The sequence below is a fragment of the Taudactylus pleione genome, unplaced genomic scaffold, assembly GCF_031769625.1.
Source record: "Taudactylus pleione unplaced genomic scaffold, aTauple2 ptg001032l, whole genome shotgun sequence".
Lineage (NCBI taxonomy): Eukaryota > Metazoa > Chordata > Amphibia > Anura > Myobatrachidae > Taudactylus > Taudactylus pleione.
This window is the reverse complement of record NW_028285433.1, coordinates 1,509,472-1,522,270: the sequence shown is the minus strand read 5'-3', so window position 1 is coordinate 1,522,270 and position 12,799 is coordinate 1,509,472.

The following is a 12,799-nucleotide window of genomic DNA, read 5'->3' as shown; positions in this document are numbered from 1 at the left end:
AGTGCATATTTTCTTAGAGAGGGATCCTCTGCATCCTTTCCCGTCAGCCCCGGCTGACGCACGTGCAAAAGATTATACATGCTACATTAATGCGTTGCAATTATGGACAGTATATTTACCTGCCTACTGCATTAAAAATATGCAATGTGATAAATATGCTCCTATTGATTATTGTGTAGCGTCTGGGGTCTTTAGGTCATCCATAATTTTACTGTCTGATTTTACATATTCTAACATTTAATGAATATTATCTCACCTCTATTGTTTACCGTTTATTATATTTTTTTCATTTTTTTTTAATATTCTCTTTTGTTAGATTGGTTTTGACACCGTCTTTCTGCCTCAGCACCTGTGGAGCAGTCCTAATTACATACATTAGTTGTATGTATTGATATACATTAATACAGATTAATATGTAAATTTTAATCTTTAGCAAAAATAGCTTATATAATAAATTATAGTTTTATCTAAAGACTTTCATAATTACATTGGAAATTTATTGTTAGCTATTTAAAGTCATGAATAACTATAAAAATAATATACAGTATGTATTATAATAATAATAGTATAATAAAATCAAATTATTAGTTATTATATTATATAATATAGGGCCTGATTCAGACCCACTCGCGAGCGGCTGTCCGCTCGCAAGTGGGTCGATGTTCTGGACTGAGCATGCGCACGACGGAGGGAGCTCCGTCGTGCGCATGCGCCAGACGCGACGAGCGAAGGAAAGTCCTTCGCTCGTTGTGTCCGATCAAAGGGGGCGTGCTGTCAATGTTGATTGACAGCACGCCCCCTTTGGTAGGCGTGCCGGGGGCGTGCCTCCCTGACGGGGGCGTTCCCACGGGAACGCCTCCCGTCAGAAGCCGGCCCACTGACATCACTAGTGATGTCAGTGGGAGTGATTTTGGCTCTGATAGAGCCAAAATCACTCCGGAGCTTGCGGTTGAAAACCTCAACCGCAGGCTCCGGCTCGCAAATTCGATGGTCGCGATGGTCTCGACCATCGCGGCCATCAAACTGCACGCTCGTATAGCCTGTGGGTGGTGACCCACAGCTAATCGAGCGTCCAGAAGGACGCTCCATTTTCATGGAGGCCGGCCCTCATTCAGAGCGTGCGCTCTGCTCAGAGCGTACGGCTCTGAATGAGGGCCATAGTCTTATTTTATCTCTGCAGTTTATTCTATTTCACTTATTTATATTTTTTGACAAATTATTATATAAAAAAGACATGTACCTTTCAATTTGATAAAGAATTGATTCCCCAAGGATCTTTAATGGTGCTGCCTTTCTTCTCATTTCTCCCTAACATCTCAGAAGTTATATACACATATGTGGCTGGCCTGATTGGTTTCTAACCTTTTGCATTATGATTACTCCGAGACTTCCAGGAGTGCTTTTTTACCACATTCACAGTGATGTAACACACTTGTTGTTTGGTATGTACAAAGTCATTTGCAAAGTAGAGTAAGTTCCACTGTAATGCGCATATATTATCGGATACTTTTTCCGATAAATGATACATCCTGCTGAGTGGATCTTTTTAAATACCATCTCCATAGAAAACTATAGGGACGGTTGCTGCCGAGGTCAGTGGATGGAAAGCAGGATATATCTTTGATATCTACAACTTTCTGTAATAGTAAATTCTAGCAACACTTAATTGTGACTTTTAGTTTAAGTTAAGAGCAGCTTATGTATACCATATAAGCACAATTAATTAATAAATATGCCCCTAAATTAGACACCTTATGTTGTTATTGTTATAATAATAATTAATATTATTATTATTATTATTATTATCTTCAGTTCACAGAGTTGTGCTTAGTCATGGTCTCCTGTAGGAGCAGTATATATTTGTTTATTGGGAGGTTTGCCACCTAGCAACAGCAGGTGCGTATAGGCAGTAAGCCTATTGATGATCAGTGATTTGAATCACTTCCCTGCTGACCAGAGAACAGAGCTGTGCATGTTTGCGAATGTGCTTGGTGGTCATGTGCACCCTCATGCTCTGCTGATCAGATTTCTCTTCAGTGTCTCTCTCCTGTTAAAGTAAACAGACCCTATAAAACTCTAAAAAGGAAAGCCATAGCATCCTCTTCTTCTTCTTCCTCCTCCTCAGAGGGGTTAATTGTTAAAAGGAAAAGATCCTCCAAAATTTCTGCAGCTCAAAGTCAGATTTTTACCTCAAATTATGAGGTGGAACATGACTCTGATAATTTTGTCAGGTAGGGAGATCAAGGTTTGGTATTTCTAAACTAAACTTCCCTGGTATTGCCAAAAGTAGGCAGAATTTAAAGGTCCATAGCGACCACATTCTCCTGCAAATAGCAAACAGAACTCTCCGGCCCACAGTTCTACTTTTTCGGAGGCCTGGTCCCAGTATATAGGGACCTCCAAGCATGTATTACAGGGCTCATACCATATGAGGTCGACTTCTCCTGACAGACATCCGCAGGTAGTGGACTTGGAGTTGAAGGTGTTAGTTCATTCAGATTCCTCTTCCAAAAGGGGATAATGGAGCGACATTCTTATGGCTAGAGTATCCCTAGCAGGAAAACCACTAAAAGCTAAACTGTACTTCACACCTTGGGCCTTGTCAGAAAATTCTGAGGTGTTTAAAGTCACTTAGCTTGCCTTTCCTTCTGCTCAAATTAAGGAGATTGAGTGGGTTCTCTGTAGCCATTAAGGTTTACCTGATATACCTGCTTTATTTGCTCTAGATGTAGATTCTTCCCTTAATGCCTTACTGGGAGATTATTATTAGCAGTTATTTATATAGCACACACATATTCCGCAGTGCTTTACAGAGCATATTTGGCCACTCACATCAGTCCCTGTCCCAGTGAAGCTCACACTCTATATTCCCTACCACATGCACACACACATACACACTAGGGTTAATTTTTGGTGGGAGCCAATTAACCTACCAGTATATTTTTGGAGTGTGCGAGGAAACCGGAGCATCCGGAGGAAACCCACGCTAGCACAGGGAGAATATATAAACTCTGTTTAGTTAGTACAGTTAGTACAGTTAGGTGGGAATCGAACCCACAACCTCAGTGCTGTGAGGCAGTTTTGCTAACCATTACACCTTCATAAAACTAATGGTAAAACCTTTACGTAAGATCCGATATAAAATTGCAGCTGCCTCTGGTCCTTTATTATATGTCCTGGACAAGGCTGATAGAGAAGGCAAGTCCATCTCATCCGTTGACTTGTTGAGTTGCTTTGCTCAAGGCAGTCAGTAGAGCAACCCTCATTATAGTGCAGACCTTTAACTCTATTATTAATTTATGCAGGGCTAGTTGGCTTTATTGGCCAGTCTCCTAAAGCACTTGATTTTCCAAATTTTCCCTATGAAAATGTATTTGGTCCCGAGTTTATTACTGAGGTCCATTAAAGTTACGAAGCTATAAAGTCCTTTGTTGACCTTAAGCTTAATATTTATGAAGTCAGGAAGAAACCCCTTCTCCTGGTGGGTCAAGTAGCCTGAGCCATGGGCCCGACCCAAAACTTCCTACAGCTACAGCAGATATCAAAGAGGATGTTTCACATCCAAGTCTGCAGGACGTGTGACAAATCCCTACACCTCTTGGACCAATCCAGGTAGAGCAAGGATGACCAGTGACTCCTTCTCCCCATATAACTCCCCAGATTACCTCAGATGCATGGTTGTTGAAAACTATTCAGATTCGCCTAAATATGCCTTTAATCTGTTTTCCTCATCAGAAACACTGTACATGAAAGAACTGAAGCTTGCATTTAGATGCCACATTGTAGGTCCAGTGTTAAATGTAAAAGCCCTGAACAGTTTTCTGAAACACAAAAAGTTCCATATGGAAGGGTTGCAGGATCTTCTCTTTATTCATACCAGACTTATCAGAGATTGCTACTGCATAAAGATAGATCTCAAGGATGCTTTCCACTCTATTCCCAGTCACCTGAACTGCAGTCACCTGTTTAGGTGGAGAGACCACCTGTACCAGTGATCGGTGATGGTGTTTGGCTTGCTGAATATTCCTTCACCAGAGTATTGAAGGTGGCCATATCCCACCTTCATCATCAAGGCACACTTTTCATAGTATATTTAGATGATATCCTTTTAGTAAACTCCAACTAAATACTCTGAGGGCACACCAGAACATAGCTCTGTCTCTTCTGGTAGAATTATGGTTTACTATCAATTACCAAAAGTACATTTTTACCCTGTTCACTCAGATTCATGTTCTAGGATTTCACCTAGATACTCATTCCTTTTCTCTCAGCATTCCGCCAGACAAATAGAAAGGGATGCAGGTAGACATATCCTTCTAGGACCTGGCTGCAGCATAGATGGTGGCCCTTTTCCCTGGTTACTTTTATGTGCTTCTACTTCACAGAGGACCTCAGAGATTCCTCACTGCACTAATTCAGAATCATTGTGACTGGTGAGACATTTTTTGCTTGTCCTATCAACTAGCTCAAGACATATTGGGCCTCATTCAGAGGCGGTCGGAGGATGCAAGCGGTCGCTCAGAAACTGGGCGGCCGCTTGCATCCTGACCGCCCGCCTCTGTTTCGGTCATTAGGCTGTGGGTTTACACTCACAGCTCTAATGACCGCTAGGGTGATGGTCGCAATGGTCAGAGACCATCGCGACCATCGGGGCTTACGACAAGACCCTAGGGTAGGGTCTCACTTGTCATAAGCCCCGGAGAGCTTCTGGCTCTGTCAGAGCCGGAAGCTCTCCACTGACATCACTAGTGATGTCAGTGGGGCCTCCCCCAAACGGTAGACGTTCCAATGGGAACGTCTCCGTTTGGGCTGCCACCCCCCCGGCCCGCCTTCCAAACGGGGCGAGCTGTCAATCAACATCGACAGCTCGCCCCCTTTGGAAAGAGACCCGCTACGACCGGTGCTGTCGGTCGTAGCGGGTCTCACGCATGCGTACGAAGGAGCCGGCTCCCTTGTGCGCATGCGCACTGGACAAACATCGAGGCGGCCGTGCGGTCGTAGACCGTACGGCCGCCTCTGAATGAAGGCCATAGTGCTAGACAAATTTACTTGTCCCGGGTCCAGTCTCTCATTTTATCTCCCCAGTCCTCTCCCTTACTTCAGATGCTTCCCATAGAGATTTGGGAGCGGTTTCTGAGGACACAGAAATCAGGGAAGAATGATCTCCAGCAGAAACCCTCATGCACATCAACATCCTGTATGAAGCCAGCACAACTGGCTCTTCAGTCCTTGGTTCCCCATCGATTCACAGTGCTCTAGCTCTTCATTCTCTGGACAATACTACAGCAATGACCTATATCCACAGGATGGGTGGTGAAAAGGTGTGTGTTTTTTCTTTGTTTATCCTTCTTTTACCTTTCCTGTCTGGTTTTAATCTCATATGCTGGAAGCAAATATTTAATTGTTTATCATTTAATAAGTTATCATAATTAATAACCTATTATACATCATTAATAGCTTACACAAAAGGTTTTACCCAGAAAATAGATCTTTAAATCGTTAGGATAATTCAATTCAATAAAACTTGCACACCAGATGTACTAAAGTTAGAGTGTATTTATATAAACAATTGATACTCATAAACTTCACATATAGTACAATATATCATAAAACAGTATTTGTCAAATACACTGTAAAAAATAGAGAGATAAAGATAGTAGCATTCCCAAAACCAAAGAAAAATACCTCTTCGTTAGCAAATTATCATCCGATTGCCTTATTTAACACCGATGTTAAGATATATGCCAAACTCATTGCAAATAAACTCAATCCCATACTTCCATTTCTTATCCATCAAGACCAGGTCAGATTTGTCCAGGGTAGACAATCTCCAGATAATACTAGGAGAGTTATTAACATTGTCGATGCCTTTTCTGCTTCAGATGAACCCATTTTGCTATTATCATTGGATGCTGAGAAGGCATTCGACACTGGGGCTACCTCAGTGCAGTCCTTCGTAGGTCCGGATTTGTGGTACGGCTTTCACTTCCATTTTAGCATTATACTCTAATCCGTCAGCTAGAGTTTACACGAACGGCCTACTATCATCTGTGTTTCAGATTTCTAATGGTACCCGTCAAGGCTGCCCTATCGGCTTTAGTTTTTGCGCTCGCAATGGAACCTCTGGCCGAAACTATCAGAACTCGATCATCTATCCAAGGACCTGTACTTTACGGGAACTCTCACAAAATTAGTTTTTTGCGGATGATGTCCTCCTGAGCCTCACAGACCCATTTTTATCACTTCCGCACTTACATGAAGTCTTGGAAGAATATACTAATGTTTCTTATTATAAGTTAAACAGTTCAAAAACAGAAGCCCTCCCTATTAATTTTTCTTCAGATTTTTTACAGCCTCTTCGTGCAGAGTATTTCTATGAGTGGCAGGACAGAAGTCTTAAGTATCTGGGGATTCAACTTACCCCACAATTTTGGATCTGATTATGTGTAACTATCCCCCTCTCCTAAGGCCCTCATTCAGAGCCGCTCGTAAGCGGCCGCTCGTTCGTTCTGACCGGTGTTCGCACATCTGCGCATGCGTGCGGATTTTAATACGCATGCGCGAACCAGTCAGTGCGGCCGAAAATCGTTTGTTCGCTATATAGCGAATGCCTGCTACTTTGAGTGACAGAAGGAGGCGTATGTGGGTGGTAACAGGGGAAGGTGTTTGAAAACGGGGAGTGAAATTCAGAACGCAGGCGTGCTTAAAGGTCAAAATGGGCGTTTTAAGGGAGTGCATAATTAATCCAGCAGCGTCATTGACCATGTCACTTGTTTTTTTTAAACTCAGAACTGCTCGCAAAATAGCGGTTGAAAAAACCAACCTCAAGAATAGCGAGCAGTTCATACGCTGTACGATGTACTCGATTAATCTATTAAATAGCGGACATGACGTATGGTGCGAGCGGCCAGGGGGCGTATTTTTCAAAATTACAAACGCAAGTTTGGCTCTCTCGTTCAGACTTAGAGGCGTGAACAGACCGCAAAGTGCGAACGATTCATTTGAATAGCCACCCCTTTTTAGAAAACTAACGACCGCAAATAGCGAGCGGCTCTGAATCAGGCCCTAATATCTCTCTTCTGCTCTCTGATTGGACGATGCAGAATGTCTCATGGCTCTGTCTTATTGCTGCGCTGAAGATGGTCCTCCTTCCCAAATTAATATATCTATTTACAACCATCCCCATAATGGTTCCTTGCTATCTTTTGAGGAATTTTCACACCGCTTTTCTCAAATACATTTGGAGAGGCATGAAAACTTGGTTAGTGGGTAGAACGATGTTTCTCCCTAAACAGGATGGCGAACTGCCATTCCCAGACCCACATAGTTATCAACTAGCTAGTTTACTATCTCAGATCAGCGCGTGGTTTACTACTGAACATCCTAAAAAGTGGGTCCTTTTGGAACGAGGAGTGGTATCTCCATTCCCTCTGGCTGACCCCCTTGGTTGCCACCTACTATTAATTTACAATCTATTGTGCGTTCATCTGTGGTCATGGCTTCCCGCAAAGCCTGGCTAGAATTTGTCTCTAGATCTGAAGCGGTTTCTCTCCCTTAAACTGACTTTTCATTGGCTGGATTGATGCTCCTTATACCAAATTTAAAGTTTGATCTCTGGATAGCCAGGGGAGTGCTCTCCTTTAATGAGGTAACTTGGACAGGCACTTTATCATCTTTCATCCAGATCCAAATGCAGTACTCCCTTCCTCATAGAGAATTTTACAAATACCTTCAACTAAGACACTGACTATTTAATATCACACAATTCCCCCCATGCTATGTCAACTATGCCTCGTTATATTCGGGACAAGTTCTTTATAGTAGAAAGCAAGGGTAGCATTTTGTGGTGGTATTCCCTTTTGATTGAATCCATGAAGCCACAAAAATTGTCTGCCTTAGTGAAGTGGGAGGCTGATCTTATCTCTCGGAAGATGTATGGAACTCTGTCTTTATGACATGTTTTCATCTGTCCAGATGTATTTCCCATACAGAACACTTTTACAAGCTTCTCCACCGTTTATATTTGAAAATGAAGCTTATACCAAAGAGAGATTGTATTTAAGTGTACTTTATGTACAAAAAAAATAAACATACACTTTTCAAGATATTCAAGGTCAAAGGTCACATCATGTGATCTTGAATGTAAAAGTCAATATTTAAATATAAAACAATTTTTTATGAAAACTCTGGTCCCTTAGCTTCAAAACAAGACAAACATGAAAGTTCTACAACAATTAGAAAAAGTTATGATTTGTTTTATTTGACCTTGCAAGCATAAATTTAAATTTTTTTGACATGTTTGCAACAGTGTAGAAAGAACACTGTGTATCACTGAGGGCTAAAATTTTACATATGAAAGTTACTTTATGCTGTCTACCATCCTACCAAATTTTACAAAAATCTGAGATGGTCGGGTTGAAAAGTTACTTTTTTTGTGATAATTTAGCATCGAATGTCCTGTATGCAATATACCTTTTCCTACAAAAAATCTGTACAAAACGGTTCAACTCAACAAACGGATCTGTTTGTTGAGTTGATATTTGGATCTCTGCTAGGAGCAAAATATAGGGCCTCATTCAGAGGCGGTCATTAGATGCAAGCGGTCGCTCTGAATCAGAGCAGCCGCTTGCATCCTGAACGGCCGCTCCTTGTCGATCGTTAACACCCACAGCTCTAACGACCGACGTGGGTGATGGTCGCGATGGTCAAGACCATCACGACCATCGGGGCTTACGACCAGACCCTAGGGTAGGGTCTGGGCACTCGTAAGCCCCAGGGAGCTTCCTGCTCTGTTCGAGCAGGAAGTTCCCCACTGACATCAGCAATCATGTCAGTGGGGCCGCCCCCAAATGGCAAGCATTCCGACTGGAACGCCTCCGTTTGGCCGGGCACGCCCAGCAAACGGGGCGAGCTGTCACTCAACCTTGACAGCTCGTCCCGTCTGCTACGAGACCCCTAATGACGGAGCACCCGTCGTTAGCTGGGTCTCGCGCATGCGCACGACGGAGCTGGCTCCATCATGCGCATGCGCTTTGGGGCAACATCGAGTCGGTCGTGAGCGCTCAGCGCTCACGACCGACTCTGAATGAGCTCCATAGTCCCTTCTGAAGAAGACGTATATGAGATTCTGTTAATTTTTTATTTGTCAAATTGAAAATGCCTTTACTATTTATTGGAATCTTTCTTTTCTTGTGTGTCTTTCTCCCCCACCCTTGTTCCTGTATATCCCGATACCTTTTTGTGGTCCCTACTGTGAGGGGAGTATATGGGTTTTGATGTACGAACTTTCTCATTGGCTGTGTCTCTAAAAACACCCTGTTTGTTGTTGGCTGTACCCTTCTGTCGGATCTGTCACCTGATCCTTTTTCATCTATTTTGTTCGTAGGTATATCTATTAGTAGGATTGTGTCTCATTGGTCTAGGTGATTGGTATGATTTCATCCTACTACGAAGGTTAGAATTCCTGGATCCAAGTCCATTAGAAAATCTCTGCGTTTTACCCTGCATGTTAGAATGGGGTTGTGGTGTGGCATTATTTACCCCCATGAACCCCTAATTTCTCCAGTTGGCCGAGTTTGCATGGAATGCATTACTTTTCTTATAAGTCCTTACTCTGTCCTCTATATAATATTGGTTATATTATTGTTACTTTTATTCAAAATACATAAATAAACATTATATGATATTAGAAATGGCGTCTTGATCTTTGTGTGGGTTCTACCATATCCATATTATACTTTTATATTCTCATATTTTTCAGAAACATAATATCAATTAGCACAAAACCCATCTCTGTTTCTAGTATCCAGTGACCATTCTGTGGCCACAGTATTTGAGCTTACACAAGCTCATAATTGTTTTGCTGCTTTTTGTAGATGTAGTGATATAGAACTTTAATTTTTTATTAGCGCCTGCTTAGTTTTTTTTGTCCTATTATGATACTATACAAACTTATTCAGACATTCTTTGCAATACTATTATAAATATACAAATTGGATATTGTATACTGATTGATGACAAAACATGGTAATAGTGGAAAGTTATCTTTAATGCTCTCGGCTTTACGATATCCATTAGTGAGCTCAGCCGGGATTCTGACAGGTGTCGGCATTCCGGCGCCGTTATTCTAAGCACTGGTATCTCCTTTGTCGGGATACTGAGCGTATCCCATCTTAAACATTCACCATGTTTTCATGTTCTTAATAATTGATGCATATACGCACTTTATTTTGTACTCATACCGTATATATATTTTTTTGTGATGCCTTGATCCCACTGTCATACCAGGGTAAATATAATAGTTTGCGAATTGCAGGCAGTCTCAGGTTTCCGGCAATTACGGTAAGCCACTAGATGTAAATCTGCATTATTTTAAAGGCAAATCCAGGTTGGTTTTGCCTTTTAAAGCATTACTGTTTTAAATCTAGCAGATAAAATTCAGAAAACCCTTGGCTGACTGCAATTGCAGACTATTACATTTATCTCAGCATGTACAACTAGAAGGCCTTCGTTCGCTTCTTTATACAAAGTCTCCTGACTCCCCATTTTGGGATGCCTACAAAAAATTCCTGGTCTACTTTTCCATCCCAATCTTATTCTGCGGAATGAGTATGAAGTCCCGGCGGCTGAAAGGAGAAGATCCCGACAGGGCAGGGTATCCCTACCCCTCTCCCCCCCTAACCCTCCCTTAGTGGTGCCTAACCCTAACCTCCCGCCGGGGGTGCCTAACCCTAACCCCCCCCTCACCGCGCCCTAAACCTAACCCTCCCAGGGGGGTGCCTAACCCTAACCTCCCCCATGGGGGTGCCTAACCCTATCCTCCCCCCAAAAACCTAACCCCGCTACGCTCCCTACAGCTAACCCTCCCCTCCCCCTGCGGCTAAAGCTAAGGGCGCCCGGACTTACAACTTTTGGTCCAGCATCCTTCGGTGTTCTGCCGTCAACATTAAGACAGATGTCGGTATTTCAACGCCTATCTTAAATCCCTTGTCGGGATTCGGATGTCGGTATTGAGACCGGTGGACTACATCCCGCTCCTGCATGTATGTGTCTGCCCTCCCGGGCCCCTTCTCTCCAAGCCAGTCATCAGAGCAGTGGTGGATTCAGGACCCCTTGCTGTCACGTGGGAAACAACAGCTGGGGGATTTAGCTTTCTGGTCCCACTGGCAGCAGCGAACAGGAGGAGTCCAGAATGCAGGGCAGGAGTCAACTAGCAGTGCTGTGGCTGTCCTTCAGGGCTTCCTGTCTGTGTTCTATGTTCTATATCCTGTGTCTGCCTGTCCTGTCTGTGGTCCATATCCTGGGTCTGCCTGTCCTGTCTATGTTCCATCTACTATGTCTGCCTGTCCTGTCTGTGGGCCTGATTCAGCAAGTAATGCAGTTGCTTATACGCACACAATCAGCTGATTAATTCGAACTGTGCATGCGTATGCATCTCAGTGCACATGCCCAAGCCAGACGTTTCGATCGGGACTGCGATGCAGAGGATGCGCAGACCCAAGACAGAGTGATTGACAAGAAGTGCCGTTTGTGGGTAGTGATGAAGGGGTGGTCGGCCGAATACGAGCGTGCCAGTGCTTTTCACCGGCGTTGCATGGGCGTGCATAAATTATCCACTGCGATACCAGACGCTGCCCGAGGTCTCATAGAGTGCCAGGAATTAATCAATTCCTGAGTAGGTGAAAATGGGATGATTTCCTAGTGAATAGCGCAAAAAGAAAGCAGCCTATACAGTGATTCAAACATATGAAATGTCACCAAATTTCAATACAAATAAATAAACAAAAATTATGTGACTCAAAAGAAAAGGCGCTTATGCAGAAAAAATAAATAGTAGGAAATGTTATGTTCCTTAGAAGAAAATAGTGTCCGTGATGTGAGTCTGGAGAGTTCTTCCTTCTTTATCCTCCAGTATATACGTGATATCATGAAAAAACAAAACAAATACATACGTGTAATACAGTTTTATATAAAAAAAATTGTGTGTAGACAATTCTTTATAGTGATTATGGTTCATTAAAATGGGTGCAGGTGTACCCCAACTCACACTCAGTGGTGTAATTTCATACATCAAAAGGTTTCTTTAATTTCACCTCCATGTTAAAGAGCTATATAGCCCATACCAGAAAGAGAAAAGAGAAAATGGCGTACCCCACTCACTATAAGAGTGTAAGGTTTAAATACATCAAGGTATCTTTATGTCACCTCCACAAATGAGAAGCATATCCCACTCATGGAAAGTATGGAAGACTTCAAACATATAAAGGTTTCCTTATTGATTTTCTTAATAATTTTTTTCTCCATGTACAGACACTCCCTCCGTGAGATGTTAATCCCCGAAAACATTTTTTTGTAAAATCCAAATGAGTATCAATATCCAATTTTATTGCAACAGATCACCCATAGCATAGGGCAGCAGAAAGTGATCATATATTAAAAAGTATAATGACCTAAAAAATGGTCAATCATACATGGAAGACACAAAAAAAGTTATACAAGTCCATAAAAACATAAAAAAGTCCCACAAAAAATATAAAAAGTAAAATGGATGCAAACCTGATGTATCAGGACAAAAAAGGCTGTCAACGCGTTTCGGCCTATAGTAGACCTTTACCAAGACATGTCCAGAGTGTGAACTAGCCCGGTATTTAAACCATGAACAGCCAATCCTAAGCATCAAGGAAATTACATCAGTCATTAAGACACAATTTATGACAAAAAGGCAAAAAAAAAAACCATCAACCTTCATATATACACAGATACAAATGCGGTGGACATATCCAAATTGTCATACAGTAAT